The following is a 27564-nucleotide window of genomic DNA, read 5'->3' on the forward strand; positions in this document are numbered from 1 at the left end:
GGTCCTCCCTTGTGGCAGTCCCATCCCCCCCAGAAACAGTCTCCTGTGGGGAGTTTTTTCCCAGATATGTGAGTACATTAACAAGAAACATTTTATTCTCTGGTTCTCGCCCCAGCTTCATATTAGAACCACCTGGGAGCTTTTCAGAACTCTCGGTGCCAAAGCCTGCTCCCTCCCAGCCCCAACCAAGGTCCCGGGGGCAGGGCTGGTGCAACTTCTCCTTCTAAGGGGCAGTGAGGACTGAGAAGCATCGGCCCAGCGTGAGCACGCTCTCTGGGCCTTGGTCTTTTTACTACACCGTCTGCAGTAAGACGGGGCAGGGCTGGGTGGTCTCGCAGTCCCCTCCAGGTCTAAAATACTGTGACCCAGGAGCTGGGGTGGGTTGTCTCTGATTAGACCACCCTGGTCACGAAAAACAAGGATAGGCTGGGGTGGGGGGCGGGGGGTGCAGAGGGAGTGGACAAGGAAACGCACACACCAAGCAGATAACCCCGCATAGACAGTCTGTTCCTGGGATAATAGAGGGATAGAGGCACTAAGATAATAGAGGGACAGCGTTGCCAGGAACTGACAAAGCTTCGCGCAGACAGGTCGGATGTATAATGAAAACGGAAGCCACGCGCGTGAGGAGACGGGCATTTCTCAGAGGATGGGGAAGATTACTATGCTTGCGACCAGGGACACGGCCCCCCCCCCCCCCAACACAGGCAGCCAGGATAGGGCGCCAGGTTCCTGGGGGCGCTGCGGCGGAGGGAGGGAGGGAGGGAGGGAGGGAGGGAGGGAGGGAGGGAGGGAGGGAGGGAGGAAGGAAGGAAGGAAGGAAGGAAGGAAGGAAGGAAGGAAGGAAGGAAGGAAGGAAGGAAGGAAGGAAGGAAGGAAGGAGGAGAGGGAGGGAGGGAGGGAGGGAGGGAGGGAGGGAGGGAGGGAGGGAGGAGGAAGGCACTGCGGCTGAGCAGCTGGCCTGGGCTCCGGGCATGTTACACAGCTGAGCTCATTCCACCCCGCAGCCTCCAGAGGCGGCTGCTCTGACCCCATCCTGCGGACCCCACCGGTGGCCAGCGGCTCTGCCAGGATTGAACCAGGTCATCTGACCCCAAACCCCAGGCTTCCTCCCCCAGGGCTCATTTATGCAGCTTCCTGCCCTCATAACCTCACATACCCAGATCGCAGCAAGGAGCCAGAAGGGAACAGAAAAGGGCTGAGAACAACCCAAATCCAGACACACAGTTCCCACAATAAAGGACCTGTCAAGTCTCAGGAGAACCCATTGGGGGCACTGGGGTGACAGGGAGATACCTCCTGGTTTCTGGGAGGCAGGGGAGGGAGAAGCTTACCCTCTGAGGCTAGTCTATGAACTGGCAAAGGCACCCTGAAGAGACTGGGCCCTCCCGGGACACGGTTACTGACCACCTGACACGTGAACACATTGGAAGGATGCAGGTGCAGGTGGCAGTGGACCGCTGTGCCTCGGGAGCTCTGACAGGGCAGTGACGGGCCCAACCCGTCTGTCAGGAAGAGGGCAGCCTGGCAGCCCTGAGATGCTGGGTCTCAGTGACACCATGGAGGTGACCTCACTGTGGGGGTGACGACACTGGGTGGCTGCAGCTGTGAGACCTGCCCTTACCCATCTGTCCCTCGGTCTTCTCCCCACTGTCCCACCTTTGCCTCAGCCAGCCACCTCTGGATGCCATCCAGCTTTTTCGGACACTCCCTTGTCCCCTGTACAGCTGGCAAGGAGGGCCAGCGCACACACTCAGGACCAAGCGGACGCCACAGCCCCCGTCCCTTCACTCAGGGCCTGAGAGGAGGGCTCCTCGGCTCCATCCCACTCCACAGCCCGGGCCTCCGCCTGCGAGCCCTGAGCACCTGAGGTGAGAGACGATGCGGTCACAGGGTTACTCTCCACCAACCTACCACCCGGTAGCCAGGTAACATGACAAAAACTAAGCAAATGTGGCTGGGAGGTCTGGGGGCCGAGAAGAGTGATCCAGCAATCTGAGGAGTTAAATAAAGGCGGGTGCCGGTACTGGACACCCGAGATGCCCCAGGCAGGCGAGCGCCAGGCTGCACAGGGTGAGAGCTGTTCGCCGCGTTTCCCCCACCAGCTCCCTCACTTCAAGTTCCGAGCCCGCTCCCAGCCCAGCCGTGGCCTGAGCTGGACCAGGGCTGGCCTGGGATTTCTCTCTTCCACCACATCTCCCCACATCATTCTGGTTCACAGAGTAAAGTGAGGTCCTACATAGCAGGGTTTGCACCCTCTCCTCGCTGGCACACAGTAGGTGCTTCATATGTGTGTGCTGAAGTCAATGGACCAGCCGAGCACGCTCGCTTGCTCACTTTTAAAGCTATGCCTTCAAATGGCACCATGTGATTGGCTTGGAAATAACTGAGGCTCACATTTCAGTGGTGCTAATAGGGCAATAACAAGGCGGCAAATGCCTATTTGTCTTCCATCTTCTAGCAGGGCCCTGTCCTCCACCCTGCACTTCCCACAGTGTCCTTTCAAAGCCCTTCTCTTTAATGCCAAGTGGAAGCATTCCAGACAGCTATGTGCATTTCCAATTCTAGAAATCATTAATATTTTAAAACTGCCAGCACCATGGTTATTAACATACATTTCCTACCTACCACTGTCAAAGGCAAGCTTTGTATTTGAGAAATATTCTAATATCCCAACTTTTGTTCAAATTTTGCTCTCATCTCCTCGCACTCAGGAGCTCAGTGGGGAGATGGACATATAAGCAGAGAGTGAGAATTCTGAGTGACAGCCGTGTGACAGTGTGACAGAGGACAGGAGCCAGGGCAGACCCCAGGTGCAGCCAGGACGGTGGAATCAGGCTCGTCAGAGGCAGCTTGGGATACCAGGCAAACGCTTTCGCAGATGGTGGAAAGGGTATGAGTGAACGGAAGACCTGCACGTCGACGCTGGCCCTCTGGTTACTTTGAGTCACCTTGGCCATAGGTTGAGGAGCTTTGAGTCAGACAGGTCTGGGTTCAGATCCCAGCTCTGATACCACACTGTGGGGCAACAATCAGAACGAACAGTTTTTGAGGCCTTTCTGGGTTTCAGGGAGAAGGCAGTCTTTGAGGGGTGACTTCTCTGGGTGGCCCGCTCAGCACCACACTAGGGTGACCTCCCTGGGTGGCCGCAGCTGTGGGGCCCGACCTTCCCATCTCCTCACCTTCCCTCCCACCTACCTCTGTATTCACCAGTGGGGGTGGTTTCCTTTAATTCTCACAACCACCCCGTGGGGTAATTCCCTGTTACCCGCATTTCACAGAGCAACAGACTAAGAGTGAACGAAGTTAAACACCCCGCTCCAGGTCACAGGGCTGGCCAGTGGCTGGGTCAGGATTTGAACCCCAGGTGTGAGCTCTTCTGCTCCTGGCTGCAGAGGCGGGTGTGAATGTTAAAGCTGGCACCGGGTACAGTGCTCGGCACGCGCTGTCACGGTCGGGCACTCAGAAAAGCAGCTGCTGAGGTTGCTCTTGTGTCGCCCGGGCTCGGCTCATTAATCTCCCTTTCACTAAGCTCTCCCCACTTGCCCCCATCTCTCTGGCCAGAGGGCCCTGTGAATCCTGCACCCTGTTGTCCCCCTGTCCCCTGTGTGCCACACCTCTCCTGTGCCCTCGTCACCGCCTCCTTTCGGTTCCCTCCCAGCAACTCACACAGTTCTTGGCACGTCACAGGGTTGCAGTCAGTGTTTGCTAAACGGAGTGAGAGAAAATATGAGGCACACCAATTCCCAGAAGAAAATGTTTGCCAGAGATCTTTAGCCTGGACACATCAATATGAAAATGACAAAGCTATAATTTGCTTTCAGATTCAAACTGGGAAGGTGAACTTTGACCCTGTCAAAAAATGAGAACAAATTAAATTGAAACACAAAGTCATTTCCCTTGTTCCAGGGCCTGGGATTTCTAATTAATGTGAGGCGCAGCTCTGAGGGCCGAGGGGGTCGGTGAGATGGTGTTTGCTGCCTTGCACACTGGGCCGAGCTCAGACAGAGCTTTCTGTTCCTGTGTTCATCGGTTCGTTTGTTTGTCTTTTCTGGGATGTATTGTGTTGCGTGTGGTGTAGGTCCATAGATGAGAGCAATCCCGGGTGATTAGGGAAAAAAAAAATTGCTAGAAGCTGACCTTGTACAAAAGAACACACAACAAAACAACCCTCAGCTTAATCACTCACCCTCCCTGGCCCGGAGGGATAGGACAGAACTTCTGGGGCACTCGCTGAAAGGTGGGGAGGCAGAGGGGAGAGTCCCCGAGCAGGCACAGCCACTTAACTGGAGCCTTGGCAAGGCCGTTCTGGGGTTTGGGCAGCCAAGGCTCTAAAATGTTGATGCAGGAGACAAGTCACAAGCTGGGAAAGGAAGCTGACTTTGAACGAAGAGCAGGAATGCCAACTGGGGCAGGTTTTGCCAGGAGCCGGCCACCAGCCCGCAGGTGTCTGTGCGTCCGCTCTAGGCATGGCTCTCGCGTCAGCATTAGGCAATACTGGGGGTTGGGAGGGAGGTGATTGAAATTCACGGGGGACCAACACAGAGGAAACAGGAAAATGCAGGTCATGAGGGAAGGTCAGGTGATGGGCAAACAGAGGTCAGGAGACCCCCAGGGAGACGGAGACAGACAAACGGGCAAGTGACGGATGTGGGGAAGGTGAGAGACCTGCACCAGAGGCACAGAGAACAACAGGGAGGGAGCGGAGAGTGGGCAGAGAAGGGCACGAGCGGAGGAAAGGCCGGGGAGCTGCCGGACCATCGGCCTCAATGAAAAACTTAAAGGGTGTCCAGAGACTGTCAGGCTTGGGAGGGAGCAGTGCTGCTTACTGGAGAGGAGAGGGGGAGAAGACAGGGCCAGCGGTGCCCTGCTGGCAGGTGATGGCTCTGAGCTAAGGCCCAGGCCCTGTGCCGACACCACCCAGCCTTGATGGGGAGGAGGCAGCGTGGGAGGCTGTCCACGCGACTGAAAACTCCAGTGTGGTCCCGTGATCTCAGACAGAGGTGGTCAGGCTGCAATGGAAAAATCCACAGATCCGCCGATTAGCGGCTGTGTGACCTTGTGTCTGTTTCTTTACCTCTCTGAGCCTCACTGTCCTGATGTGAAACAGGGGCACTAAGCTGTCTGCTCCCTCAGTCCTCACAAAGAGTTTTTGATGATCAAGTCTGTGGGGTGCGGTCTGTGGCCCACCCTGGCCTAGCACCTCCCCACTGTGGGCTGCTCCTGCTGACTCCTCCCCACAGCTGGCAGCTTTCCATGGGGTCCCTGCTCGGTGTCACCTCACAGGGAAGCCTCCCAGCCCCCCCATGCTGTGGAAATGGCCCAGCAGAGGAACTTGCACGCTCCTTTCCTTACACACTCCGGTCTCTCTGCCTCTCTCTTAGGGCAGGATGCCAACCCCAGGCTGGTTGTGCTTGCCTAATATCCCCAGCAGGCCACCTGACCCTCCGTGACCCAGGACAGGGCTGGGAATGGACTGTGCCCAGTGAGGATTTGCTGGTAAGGGGTTGTATCTGAAAACTATTTGTGTGGGGGAGATATTTAGTCCTTTCTCTCCCTCAGCTCCACAGAGAGGAAATTAAACTAACCCAGAGGTCTGACTGCTTGTCCCAAATTGCTCAACACATTGGAGGCAGGACTGGGAATCCTGCCAGGTCCTTGGCTCTCGGCCGGCCTGCTTTCCCTGTCACAGAGCCCACCTCCTGCCCCACAAGAGCAGATGCCATGTCCATGGTGGCCTGTGTACACGTAGAGGTCTAGACACACTTGTCTTCGGGGCTGTCATCAACCTCCTTGGACCTGTCCCTATGTCTCTCCAGAAGGTGGCGCTTTACTCGATGCATATTTTGCACTCCGGCAGCTCAGCTTCCTAGAGAATCCCCGAGGAGAATAAGCCTGGTGAAGCCCATGCCTCCATCGCTGTACAGATCAGCCGTGGATGCCCCAACACGGAACAGAAACCCCCCCAAGTCTGCAGGTTACGGAGTCCTCAGGGTGGCCGGATTTGGCTGTGCTTCCTTTCCGACTCACCTGTGACCTGCAGAGCCCTAGCCAGCCTGCCCCAGTCCCTGGGCACAGGAGGTCCTCTGTGCTCCTGTGTACCTGCTCTGCCTCAACCTGCTTTCACCCCCAAGTCTAGAACTCCAACTCAACTACAATAAATATGTACGGAAAAGGTCAAGCCTGCGGCTTGGAGTGCGGCGGCTCACCCGCAAGGCCTCTGTGGTCCTGAGCATTCATCAGCTGCTGCAGCACAAGGCAGTGTCCCCCTGCCCCTCGCTCACCAGTCAGTGCTCCCAGCCTCTCCTAGCGGCCCCAGCTCAGCCAGGAGAGAGCGGTGGGAGGAAAGGATGGAGTGAGTGGGGACAGAGAACATAGACATCTATGCGTAAATATCTATCACTGGAGACGCAGAACCACTGAGAAGGTTTCAAAGCACGGCTTCAGAAATAAACATGGGTTTGAATTTCAGCTCCACTTACTAGCTGTGCGAGTAACTTAACTTCTTCAACTAGTTGTACATGCAAACTAACTTCTTAAGTGTTGCTTTTCCTGACTGGAAAATGGGGATGATAATTGTACCTTCCTCATAAGATAGTTTGGAGAAAAAAACAAAACCGAGACAATTCGTGTAATCCTGGCACTCCCCACAGTGCCCTGCACTTAGTAAGCGTGCAGTGACAGGGCTCCTGAGATTGTCCTTTTGTGTTTCTGAGAGTGACAGTTTTCCACTAGGAAGCAGGGAGAGTTGCCTCCTCCCTCCCCAATGCCATGCCTAGGCGTTCACCCATCCATTCATTCCACAACATCATCAGCCTCCACATTGTGCCCGCCCTGGACCAGGCGGTAGAGGACAGAGAATGACGGGCCATGAAGCCAGTTCCCTTGGAACCTTCCCGACTGCTCTCCCCTGCCCCAGCCACCCCACCCCCAGTAACCACCTTCCCTCTACCCAGTGACAGTTCTGCTTGGGATTCCCACACCAGCCTCTTGTACACACCTTTGTAGAACACTCATCCCACGGTTTTATAGCCCTCAGTTTACCTGTCTCTACCTCACCCATTTGAGTTGGTCTCACATGGGCATTCTCAGCCCTCCTCTGCTGCACCCCTCCCCTGCCTTGCTTGATCTTTCTGTTTAAAGATCACACTGTGGAAGATTCAGCTGCACCGGGAGATTCTGCTTTTCTCAGAATCTGTGACAGTGTCCCTCAGAGAACACAGGACTCCAATGGGGCTGCACCGAGATTCCCAGCTTCCAGGTCCCAGACCTGGAGAGATCCCCCTGCTGCATGGTGTCTGCTTAGGTCCTCCCAAGTCCCCAGAGACGTGCAGATTGCCTGGCGATCCTTTCTAATGCCGGGTCCCACAGCTGGTGGGACTAATCACCTTCTAAACAAATGGCACAGTGACAAGCAGGGTGGGGGAGAGCTGGGGCTGCACAAGCTGGTGTTTTCAATTTAGAGGCCATGCATTATTTACACGGCCATTACTCCCCTCAATTTGACTTCACGCTTTAGCCCTAATTTCGGTATAATCAAAGCCAATGAATATTTAATCAGGATTGCTTCCAGAAATTGAGTGATGCCATTAACATAATGGCCTCAGGACTTCAAAGCTGCTTTCCTTCAAATGCATCTGACTTACACCTTTCCCCACCCCCTTCCCTTTAACGGGTTGTATTTCAGAGTGGAAGGGGGTTTGGGACCCTGCAGACTGGCTGCTTACAGCTTTGTCCAGGCGTCAGAAAGGTGGCCTGCATCCGGGAGGAGCGCTGCATCTGAGCTGGACCCTGAGTTTGAGCGCTGGCTGGAGAGGCTCGGGAGGGCAGCCAAACTCTGCAGGCGGACCCTGTTTTAAGGCACCCTGATTGGTGAGAAGACCAAGTTTTAAGTGCATCCCTAGGAGGCTTCAAAGACAGACCTTCAGGGTTCAGTTTCTAAACAGGGTCACACATAGCCAGGTTTGGGAAGGACTGGCCTAGACCACCACTAGCCCCCAGTGGCTGCCAGCAGAGGGGTCCACTCTCCAGGGACACCTGGGCACATCTTGAAAGATCCTGGCTGAAGGGCCTCCTCCTTAGGAGTGGAAACCCACCTCCTACAGGTGGCCCCCCGCTGGCCTGGCCCTGCTCTGAGGCCCCTCAGCACAGGGGTGCTTCTGCCCCAGGACGACCGAGGAGACAGAAAATGCTTTTCCTCTCTTCCTCTAAGTCCTGTCCTCACAGACCCAAGTGCCACTTGCTCCCCAAGAGCTCAGTGTGAACATACTCAGGAGGCGACACAGAATTTCCAAAGTCCTGTTACACTGGTCACCTCCTGTGGTCCCAGAAGGATCTGCATCCTCCTTCCACAAGGTCAAGCTGGTGACCTTCCCCAGGTGGCTCTAGGGTCAGGAGGAATCTGGGTGTTAGATGTTCCTGGGAGCTTTCTGAGGACCTGCTAGGCCACCCTGATTGTACAAAATGGGAAATGGGGCCCAAGGTCACAGCTGGATGGAGGAAGGACAGGGCTGAGAATCCGGCTGCAGGGGCCTTGGATTCCCTGCCCAGAGTCTTTTCCTTCATAAAAGAGCCTGTGACCATGAAGCAGGAGGAGACATCATAGTGCACCCATCATAGGGACACCATAGTAAGCACCATGCTTGCCTGGAGAGCTGGGGACAGGGCTGAGGACAGGAGACATTCCTGGGAGAGGCCTCACTCAGTGTCTACTGGGAGATCAGCCTGATCAGTAGTAAAAAGCTCATAAAACCAATAGCAGCTGGTGAGAAACCTTAGCCACCTGCAGGCGTCCCTGACTTCCTGGTGCTGGAACCTCTGCCTGGGAAGCCTTGGCCGAGCCCCTCGCAGGGCTGGTGTCCTTCACGGTGCTCCCACAGCCTCTGTGCTCCCCGTGTTAAAGCACTTCTCCCCTCCACTGCCTGTCTGTGGCACCTCAGCCTTCCTGCGCCCCACACTGCGGACTCCTTGAGGACAGAGGAGAGGCTGCCCTTTCTCTACATCCCTGGGGGAGCTGGGTCACACTGCGTAGGTGCCAGGCTTACAGAGGACTCAGCCACTCTTCACAGTGGCACAGGAAGCCAGCCAGCCTTGACCCGCTAACCTGCAGTGCCTGGGAGCTCACCAGGGCAGGGCTCATCTTCAACACCCCTAAAGTGCCTCCTCATTAGGAAAGGACTGAAGGAGCCAATGCCTCGTGCTGCCACCTGGTGGTGGCTTCCAGCGTGGCATGAAGGCGCAGAGCGTTAGGGACGCTGCCAGGTGCCAGTGCCTTAGGCACACGTGCCTCACTTCCTCTCAGTAACAACACTGGAAAGTAGACATTATCATTCCCATTTTATAGATTGGGAAATTGAGGCTCAGAGGAAGGCGGTAATACACCTGCAACAAGGAGGCAAAGGTGAGAGTTGGTTCCTTATTGGCTGACTCCCAGGCCACTGATTTTTTCACTGCTCCAAAAACTGTTCCAAATGGATGAGTCTATAACTGAGGAATTTCAATATTGACCAGACAGATGGAAGGAGCGTTTGGGGGATGCTACAGCTTCCCTGGCATCCCTGAAATCACATCATGCAATCCCTCACCTGGCCCCTTAGTCTTGGCCCTTGAGATATACCCCAAGTGACGGAACAGAGAGGACAATCACAGAAAACTCTCTGCATATGCAGCTCGAGGTCACGTTACTGAGCATGGACAAGTGCCTGGGTTGATGCAAGGGGCTGAAAGCCTGCCAGTCTGTTGGAAAGGATGGCTGAATGTTAGAGAAAGAAGAGGTGTGTCCAGCCTGTTGAGCCTCAGCCACAGTCGGAGTCAGACCTTTGTCACACCCTCAGCCTGACTCCAGACCACACCTTGAGACAGTTACTTAATGACCCCTGTCACGGAAAGATTCCCGAGGCTGGACTGAGCCTGGATAACTGGGCTCTGGTCCATGTTCTCCCTCCCCTGCCTCCCAGCCCACAGTGACTGCAGCCTAGGAACTGCTTGCACACTCATAGCTGGGCCCTGGTTAGGGGACGACCTCAGCCGGGCCATAGGCACTGAGAAGGCCCATCAGGCTTAGGGCGAGTCCAAGAGCAGATGAGTGGGATGCAGGGAACCACTGAGAAGCAGCAAGGAGGCCAGAGCCAATGGAGACTGGCAGTGACTGACCAGGGCATGAGCCTGAGGCCAGGAGTTGGGGGAGCCAGATCACCGCGGTGCAGCAGCAGCAGCTCAGTATCTCAAAGCCTTCAGAGATCGACTCAGCCAACCCCATCATTTTGACCCTAAGAAAAAGGAAACTGCCCAAGGCTACCTAGGGTATTGGAGGCAAAGACCAGATCAGAACCAGGCACCTTTCCTGCTCATCCTGCGTTCCTCCAGTGTTTGTGCCAGGAGCTGACCACCGGGACGTTTCTTGTGCTTTAGCTCTATCATCTGTCTCACTGAAGCCCTGGGTGCTGGTGAACTGTGAGCTTATCTCCATTTGAGAGAAAAAGAAACCAAGGTGCAGAGAGGAGATGAGTCTTGCCCAAGAGCAGGGGATAAAGTCAGAGCAAAGCCTGGAACCCAGCAGGGTCTCCTGGCCTCTAATCCTACCTACTATGTGTGCACCTGTCAGGTACCTTATATGTGTCATTTCATCCTCACGGTGCCCCTGTAAGGTTATATTATCCCTAATATGCAGATGAGAATGCCAAGGCTCAGAGAAGTCAAATAACTGGCTCAAGGCTGCAGAGGAAAGGCATAGGAAGGAGAGCAGTGTTTGAGCTTAGGCCCAGCTGACCCCAAACCCCTCAAGACTCCTAGGAGCTGGAATTGCCTCTTGCCATCTGCAAAATGTCATCCATTTAGCTCCCATTGGTGGGTTGGGGGGGGAGTTTGCTCCTCCACTGACCACATTCTTTATCCAGCTGCTTCTCCACATGCAAGGATTCTCCTTGTCTCTCAAGTGTGACTTCGGGGGATGCCCAGAATTCCTGTGCTTAGACACAGCACTGTGGGGTTCTGTCTCATGACCAGCTCTGCATGGGACCCAGGTTTGGAAGCAGGCACAGGGTTTGCCTACTGGCTGGGCTGCTTAGTGGTAGGACCTTAAGCCGAGCACAGGCCCTCTCAGAACCTCAGTCTCATTCCCCACAGAGTAGAGATGATAACACCTGCCTTGCAGGGATTCTGTAAGAATATAAAGTGCTTGGCACAGAGAGGCCCCCAGTGAAGGATCATCTGAACAGCATTACTTTTGCACGTTGTCATGCGTCTCTCTCTAGCAGACCCCATTTGCTGCCGTGCCTGTGTTCCATCATTTCACCTCCACACAAGCCACCTGATGTCCCCCCGCCAGCATGTTCGCGCTTGGCCCAAGGTCTCTCTGTCCACTGCAGTCTACTCTGTCCTTGTGCATGGCAGCCAGAGGAGCCGAGCAGCCCTCAATCAAGGACTCACAGGAATTTGGGGCAAATTCCACCCTCCCTCAGCTCCCTGACCCTTGCTTGGGATGACTGCAGGATATATTCTGTCTCCCAGAGTCCCAGACTCAGTCCTGAGCCTCATCAGGATTGAGCCTTAGTTGCCCACAGAGATGGCCTTCTCAGTAACATGCCTGTGATCAGCTTCCTTCCCTTTTCTGTCTTATCCCCCATTCCCTCCTGGTGTTTCCTCACTTTCCAAAATAATTGTTGCATACAAATCCTTATCTCAGGGTCTGCTTCTGGGGTAACCCCAACTTCAGCACTCTCATTATGTTATTAGCTCCTCATGTCCCTTCACTCCCCTCTCCTCCATCAAGAAGGTGCCCAGCACAGTCTCATGGGCAGCAGGGCTATTCACTGAGTCCCTCTGTCTGCCCCCAGGAATCCAGCTGTCTGGGGGAGGCCCCCAGGGCAGCCTCCAAGGCAGGAGTAAGTTGCCGGCACACCCCAGCTCCATCTGCAGTACCTTCCTCAAGATGCACCACGCACTCGTCCTCCTGGATGGCTGGCAAGCAGAGGGCTGCTCAGACCATTAACGTGTGTGGCATTTGCACAGAACCCAGGGCTTTGTTCTGACAGCCAACAAGGGCATCCACCAAATGCGGAGGACTGGCTGCCAAGGGCCTCACGTAGGAGGAAATGAGCCTCACTGTTCAGAGAAGAGACGTGTCAGGCGAGTTCCCCTCCTGAGAAATGCAGCATGTGCCCCTGACGGGGAGGAGGGCAGGCCTGGCGCGGTCCTGCTGCTTACAGTCTGTCCATCACTTCTCTCTGCTGTATTCCCAGTGCCTTTGAGAGGCCAGGGCAAGGAGCCAGCTCCTACCTGCCCACAGAAGAGCCAGGAAGGAGAGGAAGGGAGCTAAGAGGTTTTGTCACTTACTAACAAACTCAGCAAGTCCAACATTATGGTCCCATTATTCAGGGGAAGAGACTGAGTCTCCGGGAAGTCCAGGGCAGGCCTCACAGTGAGTGGAGGGTCAGCCTTCATACCCAGGGTTGTCTGACTCCAGCATCCTTGCTCTTTCCTCCTTCCCCCACCCCAGAGGGGGTACAATGCCAGTGAGGGGGCAGATGGTATCAGGGATATGCAGAGATCAGGACTCTTGGCTGAAGTGCAGGGGTTGGACATTTTTGGAGGGTTTTACTGTGCACTCACCCCAAGCACGGGAGTGGCTAGAAAAGAGTCCTTGGGACATCACCCATGATCCTCTGACATGCCCATGCCTTTGCTCCAGCCGTCCCTGCTGGGGTGCCCCTCAGTGTCGTCCCTGACCGTCTTTAGGCTCCAGGAAGCCTCCTCTAGGCCCTTCAGGCTTCTCTGCGTCTCTTCTCACCCAGTCCTCCCAACAACCATGTGAGGCAGAGACATCGCCCCTGGGTAACCCGCCAGGTCAGCAGTTAACACATAAACTTGGGATTTAAAACCGATCAGATCTCAGAGAACAACTTCTTAAACATTACCATCCACTGCACTTCAGGCAAAATTACATGGTAAAGTTAAAAATTCAGCTCCCTAAACAGGTAAGCTGAGTTAAAGAGAAAGAGGAGGCGACACTATTAATAAGACAGCAGAATTCAAGGCAAGAACCATTGAACAAAGAAGAGGTTGGTCACGTTAGAAAGCACATTCAACAGTGAAGATTTAACAGTCATGAACTTATTGCAACTAACAAAACATCCAAATATTTAAAGCAGTGGATATTAGAAATTCAAGGAGGAAACAACAGAAATTGGAGCAGGAGAATAGATAGCATGAGTAGACAACAATAGTCAATTATGTTGTTTCTAATTTCAGACATTCATATATAAGTGATAAAAAAAAAAAAAGTGTATTTAGGAAGCAAGGAAATGATAACCGCAGAATTAATGATGGCAGTGAATTCTGAGTATAAGCAAAGTGATGAGACTAATAAATGTGAGCTATTAGTAATGTTCTAATTCTTAAGTTGGGTGGTGAGTTCATAGGTGTTCATTATATGACTATCCTTTATAACTTATACATATAACTGTATTATTTAACATGTATTGAGTATTAAAAAGATAAAGAAAAATGCTAGAAGGAAAAAATAAATGAAAAAGATTTGAATAATCAATAAAGTTGAGTTAATAACATAGAACAATTTTTTCACTCTACAAACAGAACAATTTGCTAAATTACAAATAATAATATAAGCATATACAATTTTAATTCTATGATCATGACTATTAAAACCAGAAATTAGTAGTCATGGCTCAACAGCAACAGGAATAGCTGCAACTAACTGCCACATGGACAATAAAATCATCTTTATAAAAATATTATGTCATAAAATTAAAAAAAATACAGAATATTTAGAAAATAATGAAAAATTTAAAATATTTTACAAAACTAATGGAATGCTGCCAAAGCTATGCTCAGAGAGAAATTATTATACTCAAATGCATACTTAACTAAATAGGAAAAACTAAAAAAATAATTAAGGCTGCAACTGCATAATTTGGAAAGAGACCCATGGAAAGCAGTAGGAAAGATATAAATAAATATCTTAGCAAACAGAAAAATAGTCGGTTTAATAACGAATCCAAAAACTAAGTTTTTTATGAAACCAGTAAGTATGACAAACCTCTGGAAAGCAAAATTAAGGAAACAGTGACAAACATAAACCAACAAAATCAAGGGGATATAACAACAATGGAGATTTTTTTTAAATGCTAAGACAAGGCTGTCAAGATGAGAAAGGTAAGTTCTGAATGTTACCAAATTGACTTTAGGAGTGAAAACAACCCTGAGTAACCACGGACAAAAATGGGCAATTTTAAAAGCCTCTTGGTCCAAATGGCTTTCTGAGCATTTTTTCCAACTGTTTGAGATGAGATAGTTCTTGAACTAAATATTTGTTCTAAAGCATATGAAAAGATGGGAAGCTACCCAAAACATTTTATTAAGATAACTAGCTTAGAATCAAAGCTATAAACAAATTTCTCTTTTGCTTATAAAAGCCAAAGTCCTAAATAAAATACCTGCAAATCAAATTTAACAAGATCAAGATGCTTCACACCAGGAAAGCAAAGATGGGTTAATGAAGTGTAACAGCGAGAGGCAGTGGGTCAGATCAGAAAGCTCATTGGCATCAGATGAAATGAAAACACACATTGATGGTTTCTAAAAAGATGAGTGAACTAAAAATGGAAGGAGCTTCCCCAACATGCTAAAGAATGTTTGTGTTAAAGTGAGTGCCAGTCTCACTGTGAATGGGAAATGCCTCAGCCATTCTCGTTAAACATTAGGAACAAGACAGCTATCACTATGGCTTCAAATCAATGTACAAGGACTAGTCAAGGCAAGTATGGTGGGAAATACAAATCAGAATGACAAATATCGGAAAGGGGAAGATGAATTTTCACTGTTTGTAAATGATATGATTATTTAACTAAAAAACCCTAAAATTACCAACTGAAAAAAAACTCCTAAACAAATGAGTTTAATTGGTAGGCTTAATACAAATAAATATAAAATAAATTAATAGCTTTTCTAAATAACAACAAGAATTAACATTGAAATGGAAATTTAAAAATATTTCAGTCACAGTAACAACAAAAATATGAATCTTAATTTTAACAAGAACTGTTTGGGACTAATGTGAAAAAAATCACAAAATTTTACTGAAACTTTCACATAAAAGACAGCTTGAATAGCTGGAAACATGGGCCATATTTTCACATAAGACTGGATAGTATAAAGATGTTAATTCCCAAAGTGAGGTATAGATTTTAATCAGAATTAATCTTGAAAAAAAATCATTCTGAAGTTCGTCTGAAAGAATAAATGGGGAGGTTAAGATATTCTATGATAAAAGGAGATCTTTTACCTCTTATTGGTAAAAACATACTACAAACTACAAGTATTAACATCAGCACACTGATATTGTAAAAAAAATGGACAGTCATTTCAGAGTAGGCAAATAGGCAACTTCACAACCAAGCCCACGTGCACACTCGGGCAAAGCGCACTGCTCTTGGGGGCGCGGGCTCGGGCACACTGCCACACAGCTCCGGGGCCGTGCACACGCGTGGGCGTGTATGTCTCTGCCCAGAAACCCCTAATGTGCACTCACAGGCGAGTGCAGACAAGGCAGGGTGTGCCTAGGAGCAAAGGAGGAGGGGAAGCCCCAGGGCCACGGGAACTCAGCCTGGGCGAGGTCCCTCTGGGTCAGGGAGGGCTCCCTGGGGTTTGAAAGGGGGCGGCCTTGAATAATGAAAGCGGTTTCCGGGTAACGTTTCAAGCTCTCTCTCCTCCCTCCCTTCCTCTCTCTGAAATAAATAAAATCATATTTAAAAAAAAATAAACAAAGAAAAAATACTACCTATTTACTAAAGAATTTGTTCATGTTATTAAGTGAGAAAAGCAAACTAAAAAAAAAAGTCATATTTGTGTGTATGAATTTCGTGGGTGTGTGTATATCACAGGTATCCAAACACATTGAATAGGAAACTGGAATGGTATCTACTAACCTCTTACTTGAGTGGTGGTGGTATTTCTTTCAAACTTTGGGGTGTTTCCCTCAGTGTTTTTGCATTGCACTTTATTACTTTTGAAATTAAAAATCAACAACAAGTGCTAACCTTTAGTAGTGCTTGCTCTGTGCCAGGCATTCTTCTAAGAGCTTTGCATAATTAACTAATTTAATTCCTGTAACAACTCCATGATATAGGTTTTATTATTATCATCCCATTTTACAGATAAGGAACCAGAGGCACAGAGAGGTTAAATAACTCCCCCGAGGTCACACAGCTCATAGACAGTGAATCCAACTGGTGATCTAGCTGGAGAGGCTGCACCTTTACCCTTCACCGCACAGCCTCTGGTGAGTAACAAATGCCACCACGATGAACAAATGAACAGTGTCCCTGCGTCAGAGGGAGGAGAACTACAGAGTCCCCTTCATAAAGGCTTTTCCTGGGGTGTGGCAGGGACTGCCAGGGCTCTGGACCCCAAAGCTTCGGGAAGGACTTCCTGCTGTAGTTGACAGTGACATGGAGGCTGTGCTCACCTGCTAAACAGACTTCCAGGCAGAGGAAACAGACAGACAAAGGCCTGACGGTGGGAACTGTCCCGGGTTGTCCCAGGAAATGCGGGACCCGACAGCATGGGGCATGGCATTGGGGAGGGAGGTGGGCATGAGGGAACAGGCTGGCGGGTGGTTGCTCAGAGGCCGGATACCAAGTTCTGCCCATGGAGCTAGGAGGCTGGGCTTGGAGCTCAGGGGGCCAGGGAAGGTTCCCAGCAGGGGAGACACTGGTCAGATGGGGTTCAAGGATTCCTCCTGGGGAACCTCCATACATTCTCTCTCCATCCCTGTCCCCTTTAATGTGGGGCAGGGAGCCCAGGAGCTTTCCATTCAACACACTTTCATACCTTACATACGGTGCACCGGGCCCCGACCTGGGAAGATGCAAAAGGGGGTAAGAGTGGGCTCCCCCACCCCCTTAGGAATCTTGTAACCAGAGATAAGACCAGTATTAGCACACAAGGCAATTCTTCAGGAGATGTCCAAAATTCACCACCCACTGGCCTACCTGTGGAGCCCCTGTGCATCCTTTAAGACGCAGCACAAACCTCACCTCCTCTGGGAAAGCTTCCCTGATGAGCAACTTCTCACACAGATTCTCCCACTGCTCCTCTTTGGGACTATGTGTCCTTGTTTGCCTGTCTGCCCCTACTGGTCACCCCCGACTGAAGGTCCTACAGGGCCCGCCCCTGGGCGATCCACCTCCAGGTCCCAGGGCTCAGCACGAACCTGACTCACTGTTGGCATCCACAGTGTCTATTGACCAGAGAGTGACAAAGGCTGGGCCTCACTCTGGGGGGCGGTGGGTGAGCAGGGATCAGTAGAGGAGGAGAGTCCTGAGGTTCAGAGATGCTTGAAAGGGCTACATGTTGGAGGTAAGACAGGCTCAGACCTTGGGTGACATCAAAGCAAGCTGGCCGAGCGCTCTGATGGCTTCCATGCCTCTAGGGAGGGGCCGTCAGTTCCCATGTGTGAGAGTCTATGGGTGTCAGCGTCCCGTCCCTGGCCTAGCAGGGAGACTGCTAACCTTTGATGTCCAAGGCATCTTGTCTGATTATAGTCATGGAGACAGGCACTGGGCATGGCGGTGGCAGAAAGGTCTCATTTAACACCCTGTCCATCTCACTAATTAACAGGCTCAGATAGCTCAAGGATGAGCTTAGGCCAGCAACTGTCACCCTCGTCTCCGGGGCTGGTGCTCCCGGTGTTGGCCGCCCAGGCCTGGCAGAGAACCCGCTGCCTGGCTCCCTCAGCCCCACAGCAAGCCCTGCCTTGGCCTGGTCATCCAGCCTCTGCCCTGGCATCCCTTGCTGGCCTGGCCCTGCCCTCCCCATCCCCACAGTTTCTAAGGGTCCCTATTTCCTCTTGCCTGGACTCCTGACCCGGGCTTCTAGGGACATTCCTGCCTCAGGTCTGTCCTGCTGCAATCTCCATACCGAAACCAGAGTGAGGTTCGAAAATGCAAATCAGGTGACACGGCTGCTTGCTGGAAACTCTCCATGACCCCAACGTCCCTGCCTCCTTTTCCCGGGCCACCTCCCTCTCCAGCACACTACCCTGGCCTCCGCCTGTGAGGCCCCCTCTCTACCTTCCCCTCTGTCCTCAGCGGCCTTGGGAGGCAGGCTCAGGCTCTCACGGCCTGGCTCTTTTCTAATGGTCCAGTCCCACTGCTTGCTACTTGCTGTCCCATGAGTTCGCCCTTGAGCACGTCATTTGTCCTTTCTGGGACTAAGTTTCCTCTTTAGCAAAATGAGGTTTTAATCCCCACCCTAGCGGCTGTTGTAAGTTAGTAATAATAGCAGTAGTAACAGTAAAATACTAATGCGCAGCACTAAGCCAGGCCAGGCTCTGCTCTGAGCCTGGTGAGCTGGGCTGGGAGGTTCAGGGGCTTGGTCGGCACCCAGGAGCTTCTGGCATCGCTGGGACAGTCACATCTGGCCAGGAGGAGGCATGTGGCACGTGAGACGGGAATATGCCAGGCACGTTCTGGGGCCAGCACGCAGACGAGCCCTGCTGGAGCTCAGGGCCCGTGTTTAATATAAGATTAATGAAATTGTCAAATTGACCTTGTCAGTGGCTGCTCAATCCAATTACATGGCTGTGGCCCCTGTGAGTGGGGTTAAAACAGGAGTGCACACATGAGACACTAAGACGGCGGCCCCGGGAGTCAGCGCTGCCCCGGAAGCCCTGCAGAGCAGTCCTTCCCGGTGCCCTGGCCAGCTGAGGACTGCGGTCACCTTCAGGGTGCGGTGTCCCCTCACTCTGCAGAAACTGCAGCTGAGCATTCAACCTCCACCAGGTAGGGCACTGGGCACCCTGACTGATGCCCAGGATGTCTGTGTCACTCTGCTGGGCACGGGACACATGGTGAGCAAGACACAGTCACTGTCCTTGAGGAATCCTTGGTCTGGTGGGTGGGACAGATACAGAAACAAATAGAATTCTCCACATCTGAGCAGTGCCCTGAGAGATGGCAGCCAGACAGGCACACTTAGATCAGCCCAGCACTCAGCAGTCTCCTGGCAACGATGGCACCTGAGGTGAGAGGTGACCAGAAGAGAGGGATGGGCAGAGTGCAGGGGGCAGTGCCATCCTCAGGGTCATCCAGGCTTCAGGCAGGAGGACTGTGGGGGGATGTTCTGCAGAACAGCCAGGGCTGTGGGGGAGTCTGTTCGTGGTGGGAAGGATTCAGTGGTGAGGGTGTGGGGTAAGGGGTTGGTGGCTGGGCCAGCAGAGGGAAGCCCGGAGCAGCTCAGGGCACCTGGGAAGGAGAGGCTGTAGGGCTCACAGATGAAGGGCATGGTGAGCTTCCCCGAGAGCAAGGCTTTCCAAGGAATAAGCCTCGGCATTGCTCTGTGGGTAGGAAAGCCCAGTCCTCTCTGGAAGGCTCAGGCAGGGCCTGGATGGAGTGGACATTTGAAGAATCCATGGTGTCGTGTCAGCTGCAGCTCAAGTGACCTCAAGTTACTGAGAAAGGCCCTGAGGGAGAGGCTGGGCACAGAGCCGCACCTTCCTTGGCCTCTACCAGCAGCACCTGGTCCTGATCCCCAGGCCTGCCGGCCACTCCCCCTCTCATTTGGGGCATTTCCTGCATTCTTCCAACTGCAGGGCCCTTTTTAGTTTACTGAGCTTGCTTGCATCCCTCCAACAACTAGATCTTCACTACAAGACTGTGAGCCAGATGGCGTCAGTATTCCCATTTTACAGTTGATGAAACTGAGGCTCAGGGCGACTGAATGTCCCTGCCTAAAGCTTGTTCATCATGCAGGTGGGACCCATGTCTATTTATTCTGAACTAAAATCCCACGCTCATTCTATTCCCACATGTCTACCTTTAAGGAATGAGGGACTAAAGCTGGACATCTTGGCATGAGCAGTGGGTAGACAAGGGCAGATTCTGGGTGGCCCCTCACTTGATAGGCCATCACTTGTCTTGTTTCATCAAAAGATAATCCTGCCAACTGCATTTCTAGGGCTCAACAGGGTCCCCAGAACATGAAACCCATATTGGGATGTTGTATTTAAGCAAAGTGATACATGTTTAGCCAAGGATTCCTGTTAGAATAGGCACCACAGTGCTCCCAGGAAGGACAAATCTGTAATCCCCTCCTATTGAACGACATCACCACTCACCTGCTCAGCCAAGTCAGAAACAGGGGAGTCACTGCACTGTCCCACTCTCCCCCTCTAATCAGCATATCATGGTGGCTTTACCCCAGATACAGCCTTCTATTTGACCTGCCCTGCCCACCCCTTCATTTCCACAACCCCTGCTTTGCTCTGGTCTCATTTCTTGAGGGAATGTCAATTGGCCCTTGGCCATTTTCCCTAATTCCAGCTGTACCTCCTCCCATTCACAGCTACAGTTCTACCAGCGAGGCTCTTCTGAAACACCCATCTGACCATGTCACTCTGGGCTCCACATCCCTCAATGACCCCCTGTTGCCACCTCAAAGCAAAGTCTACCTCTAGGACATCAAGGAAGATCAACCAACACTTATGTCTCTGCATTACCCCATGTGGTGTCAGTCCCAGCTCTGTGATACCGAGGCACTGCCTTTCTATCTCTACTTGTCCATTCGTTCATTCATTCATTCATTCATTCATTCAATTTCTTGAGCAAAAACCGCTTAAATAGCCTGTGGGGGCCAGGCCCTGTGCTCTGCTTTGGGGTGACTCTGTCTCTTTCCCTGACCCAGGCTGTGGGAGCTCCTGGGAGGCAGGGAGGGACTCGGCTGCTCCATCTCCCTGTCCAGGGCTAGCACAGCCGAATGAATAAATGTTCCAGTTCACTTTATTGAAACACTTCAGAGTGAATTCGGAGACAGGCGGCCCTCTACTGAAGAGTAATTTAATAACCACAAATGCCTTTAACACAGTGTGTGTGTGTGGGGGGGGGGAGTGGGGGAGGTGTGTGTTTCCCTTATTGCTGCTGTTAAAATAAATGGCATTTTAATAAAGTGTCCCCATACAGCATATAGAATGTGGCCACATGATGAAATAAATAACTATGTAGTGAAATTATGCATTGCAAAATAGACTTTTTCTGGTCTTTTGGTTATTAAATTTAATCACTTTTGAGCTGCTCTCCTACTCTTTCCTGGAGGCAGGTACACTTTTGATTAAAATGTGGGCCCCAGAGCTCTCCAAGGGGGAGCTTCAGCTGCGTCCCCAGAGGAGCTGCGGCGGCGGCAGGCGAACGGGACGCGGGGGCCACGGCAACCGCCACAATTGCTTCTCACTTGATGGACGTGTTTATCCCCAGACAGAGGGCACGGCAGTCACGGGGCGTATGGAAATCTTAAAATTAAGGCAAAGTCTAATTAGAGACTACACATTCAAAATACAAAGGGACCCTGAGTGGCAGCCACTCTGGTCGGCTGGGAAGCGTGATTATCCCACTCCCGTCCCGCCTCGGCCGCGCGGCAGCTGATTTGGGGGGGGGAATTGGGGGGGTGCAGCTTGTTGCCCTGCACGGACTCTCCGGGGACAGCCCTGCCTTCCGAGTGTGTGCGGACAGCCCGGTCCGCGGAGAAGAGCACAGGTTTCGGATCCGTGAGACCTGGGTTTGAATTCTGCCTCCGCCCCATCATTGCCATTCCAGCCTCAGCATCTCCCTCTTCCTAAGGGGAGTGGTGACAACCATCTCACAGGTCCGTGAAGGATCAGGAAAGGGATTTTTTTGGGGGGAGGGGACTCAGTTCCGGGAGGTCCTTCACAGGTTGGGGCACTTAGGCTGCCGTTGCCCCCAGCCCCTCCCCCCAGCTCAGCAGGGAGTAGGGGGAGGGGCAGAGTGGGGGAGGGGCGGGCCCAAGGGACCCCGGAGGCGTCCTCTGGGCCCTTCTCTCCTGAAGGATCTGACCCTATACAGAGCAATCAGTTTTATGAGCCCACAGGGGTGAAGGGCTGGGACAAGCTGTCTCCCCTTTAATCCAAACAGTCCCGGGAGCAAGGGCGGCGGAAGGTTTCGGGAGAAGGCGCCGCTCGGAGGCTTGTTAGACGGGGCTCCCCAGACCTCTACCAGTATTCCCTGAGCTCGGACTGTGGTCACGACATGATTTCAAAACTGTCCCTGCCCTCAAGGAAGTCACAACTAGTCAGGAAGACAGGCAGGAAAAGAGCACAGAGGTGAGTGGCACCAGTTTACGGTCCCACAGCATTTTACAGCCGTGAACGTGGCGCAGTCGGTGCCGGCCCGCGGGACTCCCAGCTGCAGGCCCAGGTCTGCGCTCAGGTACCGGGGCCCCACCACCCGTGGCGGAACCTTTTCCGCTTTCTGCTTTTTCCTTCAGATCTCTTTCTTGTTTGTTTTAAATACTTAAAACATAACAGAAGTCTCTTTTGCATTCTCCCCCGTCCTACCCCTGGAAAGGGCTCTCCCACAGCGGGCTGCGTCCTGCCTGCCCGTTTCCACACCGGGCACATCTGTATGTCAACCATCCACAGTGTCCTTTTGCATGTTTTAAGATTTTACATACATAGTCCCACACTCTCAGTTCCACTTGTTCTTCTGACTCCACATTAAGATTTTGAGATTTATTTCTGCTGATGGACATAGTAGTGCCGGTTCATTTGTTTTTGCTGTGTAGTATTTCGCTCTATGAAGAAAGTCGTGTGTGTGTGCATGTGTGTAATTATTCTGTTGGACGTTTGCTTTCATTCTTTCTACCATCCCACGGTGCTTTATAAGGGAACCGTGTACATGAACATGAACCTTGAACACGGCTAGACTCCAACCAGGGAGGCGGAGCTTTGTCACTTGTGCAGAGTCTGGCTCCAGCAGGCCCCAGTCAGTGCTGAGGCTGTGATAAAACAGTGGACTTGGTCTCCAAAGGGCCAGGACTTGAATTTTGACCCTCCTGCTTATTGGCTGTATGACCCTGTACAAAAATCTAACCTCTCGGGCCTGCAGTGTCCTCATCAGAAGAAATAAAAACAGTAACACCAACTCCTAAACACTCATGTTGTGATGATTAAATGCATGACGTCTTGAGTGTGGATCCTGGCAAACAGGAGGAGCTCAGCAAAACTAATGGAGAGGCTCCCTGATCCTGATCCTGGGCAGTGCGGAGGCATCGTCATCTCCTGCTGGCTGCCCTTCTCACTCTGAACAAAGAAGCCTGGGTCAAAAGCTCAATATTAAAAACTAAAAGAGAGAGAGAAGGAAAGAAAAGTCACCTCATAATCATAAATTAAAACCCAGGGGAGCCCATCCCTGCTCCCAATCTGGCTGTGGTTCATCTTCCATCCGTGCCTTTGATGGGCCAATACTGGAAGGGAAGCCTGGGCCAGTGTACCAAGGCTGAAGGGCAGCCGCATCCTGCAAAGCCCACCTGCCCTCCTGGGCCCTGGGGAAGACAGCAGCAGGCGAGGCTACAAAGGGTTAAATCTCTTTCTTTTCCAAGAGATTGGAGCCAATGAGGCTTTCTGCTTAAATGGCCTATAGCCATCTCCCCGAAGCTCCTTAGCTCAGAAAGTGCACAAGTCAGCAGAATGAAAATAATTTAAAGAGCCATTGGAAAGCAGAACTCGTTTCCCTCCTCCTGCCTGCAAGGATAGCCCCTCAGTAGAGGCTCTTATTTTTCATATTCAGGGCCAGGGGCTTCCCACCAGGGGCCGGGATTCTAGGGAGAGCTCTGTTTCATCAGCAGCAGGCTCTGAGCTGGGTCTGGGGCTCAGAGAAGAACACACAGTTGGCACCCAATGACAACACAGGCTGACAAGGCCAGCTGAGGTCAGGAAATGGTGCTCCAGAGGAGGGCAGGAGGCCCCAGCACAGGCCGCAGGGAGCACTGCAGACACCCTGGGGCAGGGAGGGAGGAGCACAAGTACAAGGTCATAGGGAGGAGGTGGCAGGCAGGTTCAGCTGGAAGAAACACCCGTGTCAAGAAGACATCTGTGGTAGCTTAAAGCACGGTGGTTAGGACACCAGGCAGTGGAGCCACGGAGGCTGTGGTGCCAGCCCTGGCTCCTCATCACGGCTGTGCCATCTGGGGCCAGTTACTCAATGTCTTTAAGTCAGACTCCTTGTCTGTGAAGTGGGAATGGGAATAGTAAGAAATAAAATAATAAAGAGTGCCTAGTGTGTAGTAAGTGTTTAATAAATGTTAGTTAATTTAAAAGTAATGTCCACATCCTTCAGGTGGGAGCTCAAAGGTCATATCTCAGAGCCCTTCCCTGATCACACACAGGGGGAGGACTCTGAGCTCCTCAAATGACCCAGCCAGAGAAGCTAATCCGTGGGCCCAAGGGGGGTCTTTTGTGGAGGACCATGTGGCTCTTTCCTTTTCACTCAGCTAAACATGATGATCGATAACTTGAAGACACAAAAGATCATATTTATATTCTATAAAACTGAGGGGAAGACTATATCATAATATAAAATTCCATAAGGATCTCAAATACCCGAATGTCTACGCAGACAATTCACAAAGGAAAAAGTTGGAAAGTACACCTGTATCGAAAGCCAATTTGCCAAACTTCTTTAAAAACTCCCAATACTGGTGATGTTGTGGGGAGATGGCACCCTGCTGGAGACAGGAACTCACTTGTTGGGAAACAAAATAACAATACATGGAAAGGACTATCAAAATGTTCTTGCCCTTTAACCCAATTAGCTCACTACTGGGAATTTTCTCTAAGAAACCATCATAAAGGATCATGGCAGCATCATCTCTAATAGCAAGAAACTAGGGACAACAGGAGATGCAGTGAGGCGACAAGAAGGTAGCCACGGTCCCCTGCCGGGGAGGGCATTGGAACGGGAGCCACGCAAATCAGGCAGCTGAGGGGAAACGTCTGCCTGGTGATGCTGAAGGGACAAAGCATGACCATGGAGGGCTGGTCATGAACAAAGAGGTGGCGGACAGACCCACGGACAGACAGGAGGGGTGGCCGGGAGTGAACAGGCAGTTGGGCTTGGCTCTTGGGATTGTGGCTGGGTTCTTTTTTTTTTTTTTTGGCTTTCCTCAAATTTTGTTTTATATTTTAAACTCAAATGGAAAAGAAGATCTAAACCAGCTGGAATGTTGGGCTGAAACCAATAAGATGAAATGGAACAGAGATAAATGAGAAGTTCTGTATTTCATTTAAGAAATACATTTAAGAACACACAATGGAGGTGCGAAGGGGTATAAAGAGCTGTTAGAATGAAAAAGGGAAGGGAAGGAAAAGGGAATACAAAAAATGCAGTTGCTGAAGCCCAGGACTGGGGTGGCGGTGGCTGCAGGTCTGGCTCAGAGGTGGCCAGTGCGATGGCCCTACACTGCGTAACCGACGAGGTGACCAGGGCTGCGGAACGTTTCCTCCCGTCTAGTAAACAGCGAAGCCGGGATCTGAACTTGGTGTGAATTTCTCTGGCTTCAAAATCTATGTACTTTCTCTTAAAACACAGTGAACTAAAGGGACCAGTATTGTTAGCCAAGAAGAGGGAGCAGGGACCACAAGCTCGATAGGACCTTGGGGCTTTAGTGACCATAAACTCGAAATGAGACAATTCTATCATTAAAGACACTCATGCAAGGCCACCTTAGTAGAGAGATATAGTCTAGGATTAAGAGGTAACAACCTGCTCTAGTTAGTGCTGATCAGGCCCTTCCTGGAGGAGTGTCCAGTCCTGAACCCCACCTTTTGAGGACACATCTCTAAAAGAGCAACCAGGATGGTCCGAGTTCTCAGGATTAGGGAATGGAAACACTGAATGCCCAAGTGCTTTACTCACATTCTCTTCTGTAGCTCTTACTGCAACCTATATAGTTCCAGTTCTATTCAATATGAAAAGGTATCATATTCCCACTTTTAAAATGAGAAAAATAAAGCTGAGAGGTTAAGAACTTGTTCAAGGTCACACATTAGTAAGTGGCAGTCAGCATTTAAATACAGAGCTGTCTAAGTCCAGAGTCCCCAGCCCCGGCCAGGAAGCCCAGTTGGTTAGAGCATCATCCCCATACGCCAAGGTTGCCGGTTCGACCCCCAGTCCCAAGTCGGGTACAGAGAAGAATCTACCAGTGAGTGCATAAATAAGTGGAACAACAAATCCATGTTTCTCTCTAAAATCAATAAATTAAAAATTAAAAAATAAATCCAGAGTCTCCACTTTTTCCTGGGCAGTGTCCCTCATGTGAGAAATGGTGGAAGAGAATTTGAGCTACTTATGAATTGGTGAAGAGACATGACTGTCACCTTCAGCTGTGCAAAGAGCTCTGAGTAGAAGCATCTGCGTGACTTCATAGGAGAGAATCTGAGTGAATTTTTAGCTCAACAGAAGAACAATTCAGTGATGGCAGTAACTGCATGGACTCTTGGATAGTAGGATGAATGCCCACCCCTGGAGGTGGTCAGGCATGGTCTGGAAGGGCATTGCTCCCAGTGGAGAGAGGATCTGGGAGGAGGACCTGGAAGTTCACTTTTGACCCTTAGCGTCCATGAGCCTAAGAAGCTGCTTGGCAGAAACTGACCTATCCCTTCAAAAGAAGTGATAATAATATCCACTGGCATGTCTATTTGCAGATGTAAAAGTAAAAATTATAACCCAAAGTAAAGACATTGGTCCAGACAAAACAACACAGAAAATGAAATGGATTCTACCAGAAATACTTGTAGGTTAAGCTATTATTTTGTTACCAAGAAACCAAACTCTGGAGAGAGATACAGTCTCAGAAATAATCAAAGAAAATACAATGAGGTACTGGTTTTCACCTAAGTTGGCAAAATAATCTAACGCATAATGCACACCCATTATGTGCATCAAGAATGTTAAAAATGTCATTCCTTTTGACCCAGGTAAAATGACCCTAAGAAAATGATAAAAAAAAAAAAAAAATACAAAGAAGAAAATCGCACACAAAAATATTCACCAGCAACCTAAAAATTTGAGGAAGGGTAAATGGGCCAGCTGGGTGGCAGAGGGTAGGGGCTGAGGTCGGTGTACACAGGGAAAGGCCCATGATGGGCACAAGGTGTCTGGCTGTCCAAAGGCAGATAACAAAAGCCAAGGTCAGAGCAGATCAGAGACAAGGTAGGAGCTCACACAGGTGGAGACTGAATGGGCACAGGGAAAGGGGAGGGGAGGGGAACCAACATTAACATTGCCGGCCATTTATCCACTCTCACCGGGGCACTTTAATTACATTCTCAGTCCTCCATATCTAGCTATTATTTTCTCTGTTTTGCAGATAAAGAAGCTGGTGTTCAGAAAGATAAAGCAACTCACCCTAAGTGAGGGAGTAGGAGCTAGAGGGGAAATGGACTCGAGTGCAGCGACCTCCTAAGCCCAAGCTCACTCTACCGCATGTGGTGGACCAAAGTGAGCAGCGTGGCCTTTCGAGAAGTGGCAGCCCTGCATGTTTACTGGATTGTCGTTTGATGTCGGCCCACTTGGTGGGTGCTGGAACTGTTGGCTATAAATTTCATGGAGCAACAGGAAAATGTGTTAAATGGAAAGGGAAGAATAGAAACCTGTCGTATGCTATGATCACAGGCATGTAAAACCCATGTTTACGCCCTTGAGAAGGCGACTAGAAGAGACGCGTCACGATGCTTGCAGCAGTGCAACCTGGAATGTT

At 51.1% G+C, this 27564-nt stretch overlaps 1 protein-coding gene across 2 annotated transcripts in view; it reads right to left on the reverse strand.

The window, feature by feature from the left end:
• AGBL4 (AGBL carboxypeptidase 4) overlaps window positions 1–27564 on the reverse strand; it is a 771449-nt gene that overhangs the window by 110832 nt on the left and 633053 nt on the right. The window lies entirely within an intron of this gene.

This window comes from Miniopterus schreibersii, assembly GCF_964146895.1.
Source record: "Miniopterus schreibersii genome assembly, chromosome: 8".
Lineage (NCBI taxonomy): Eukaryota > Metazoa > Chordata > Mammalia > Chiroptera > Miniopteridae > Miniopterus > Miniopterus schreibersii.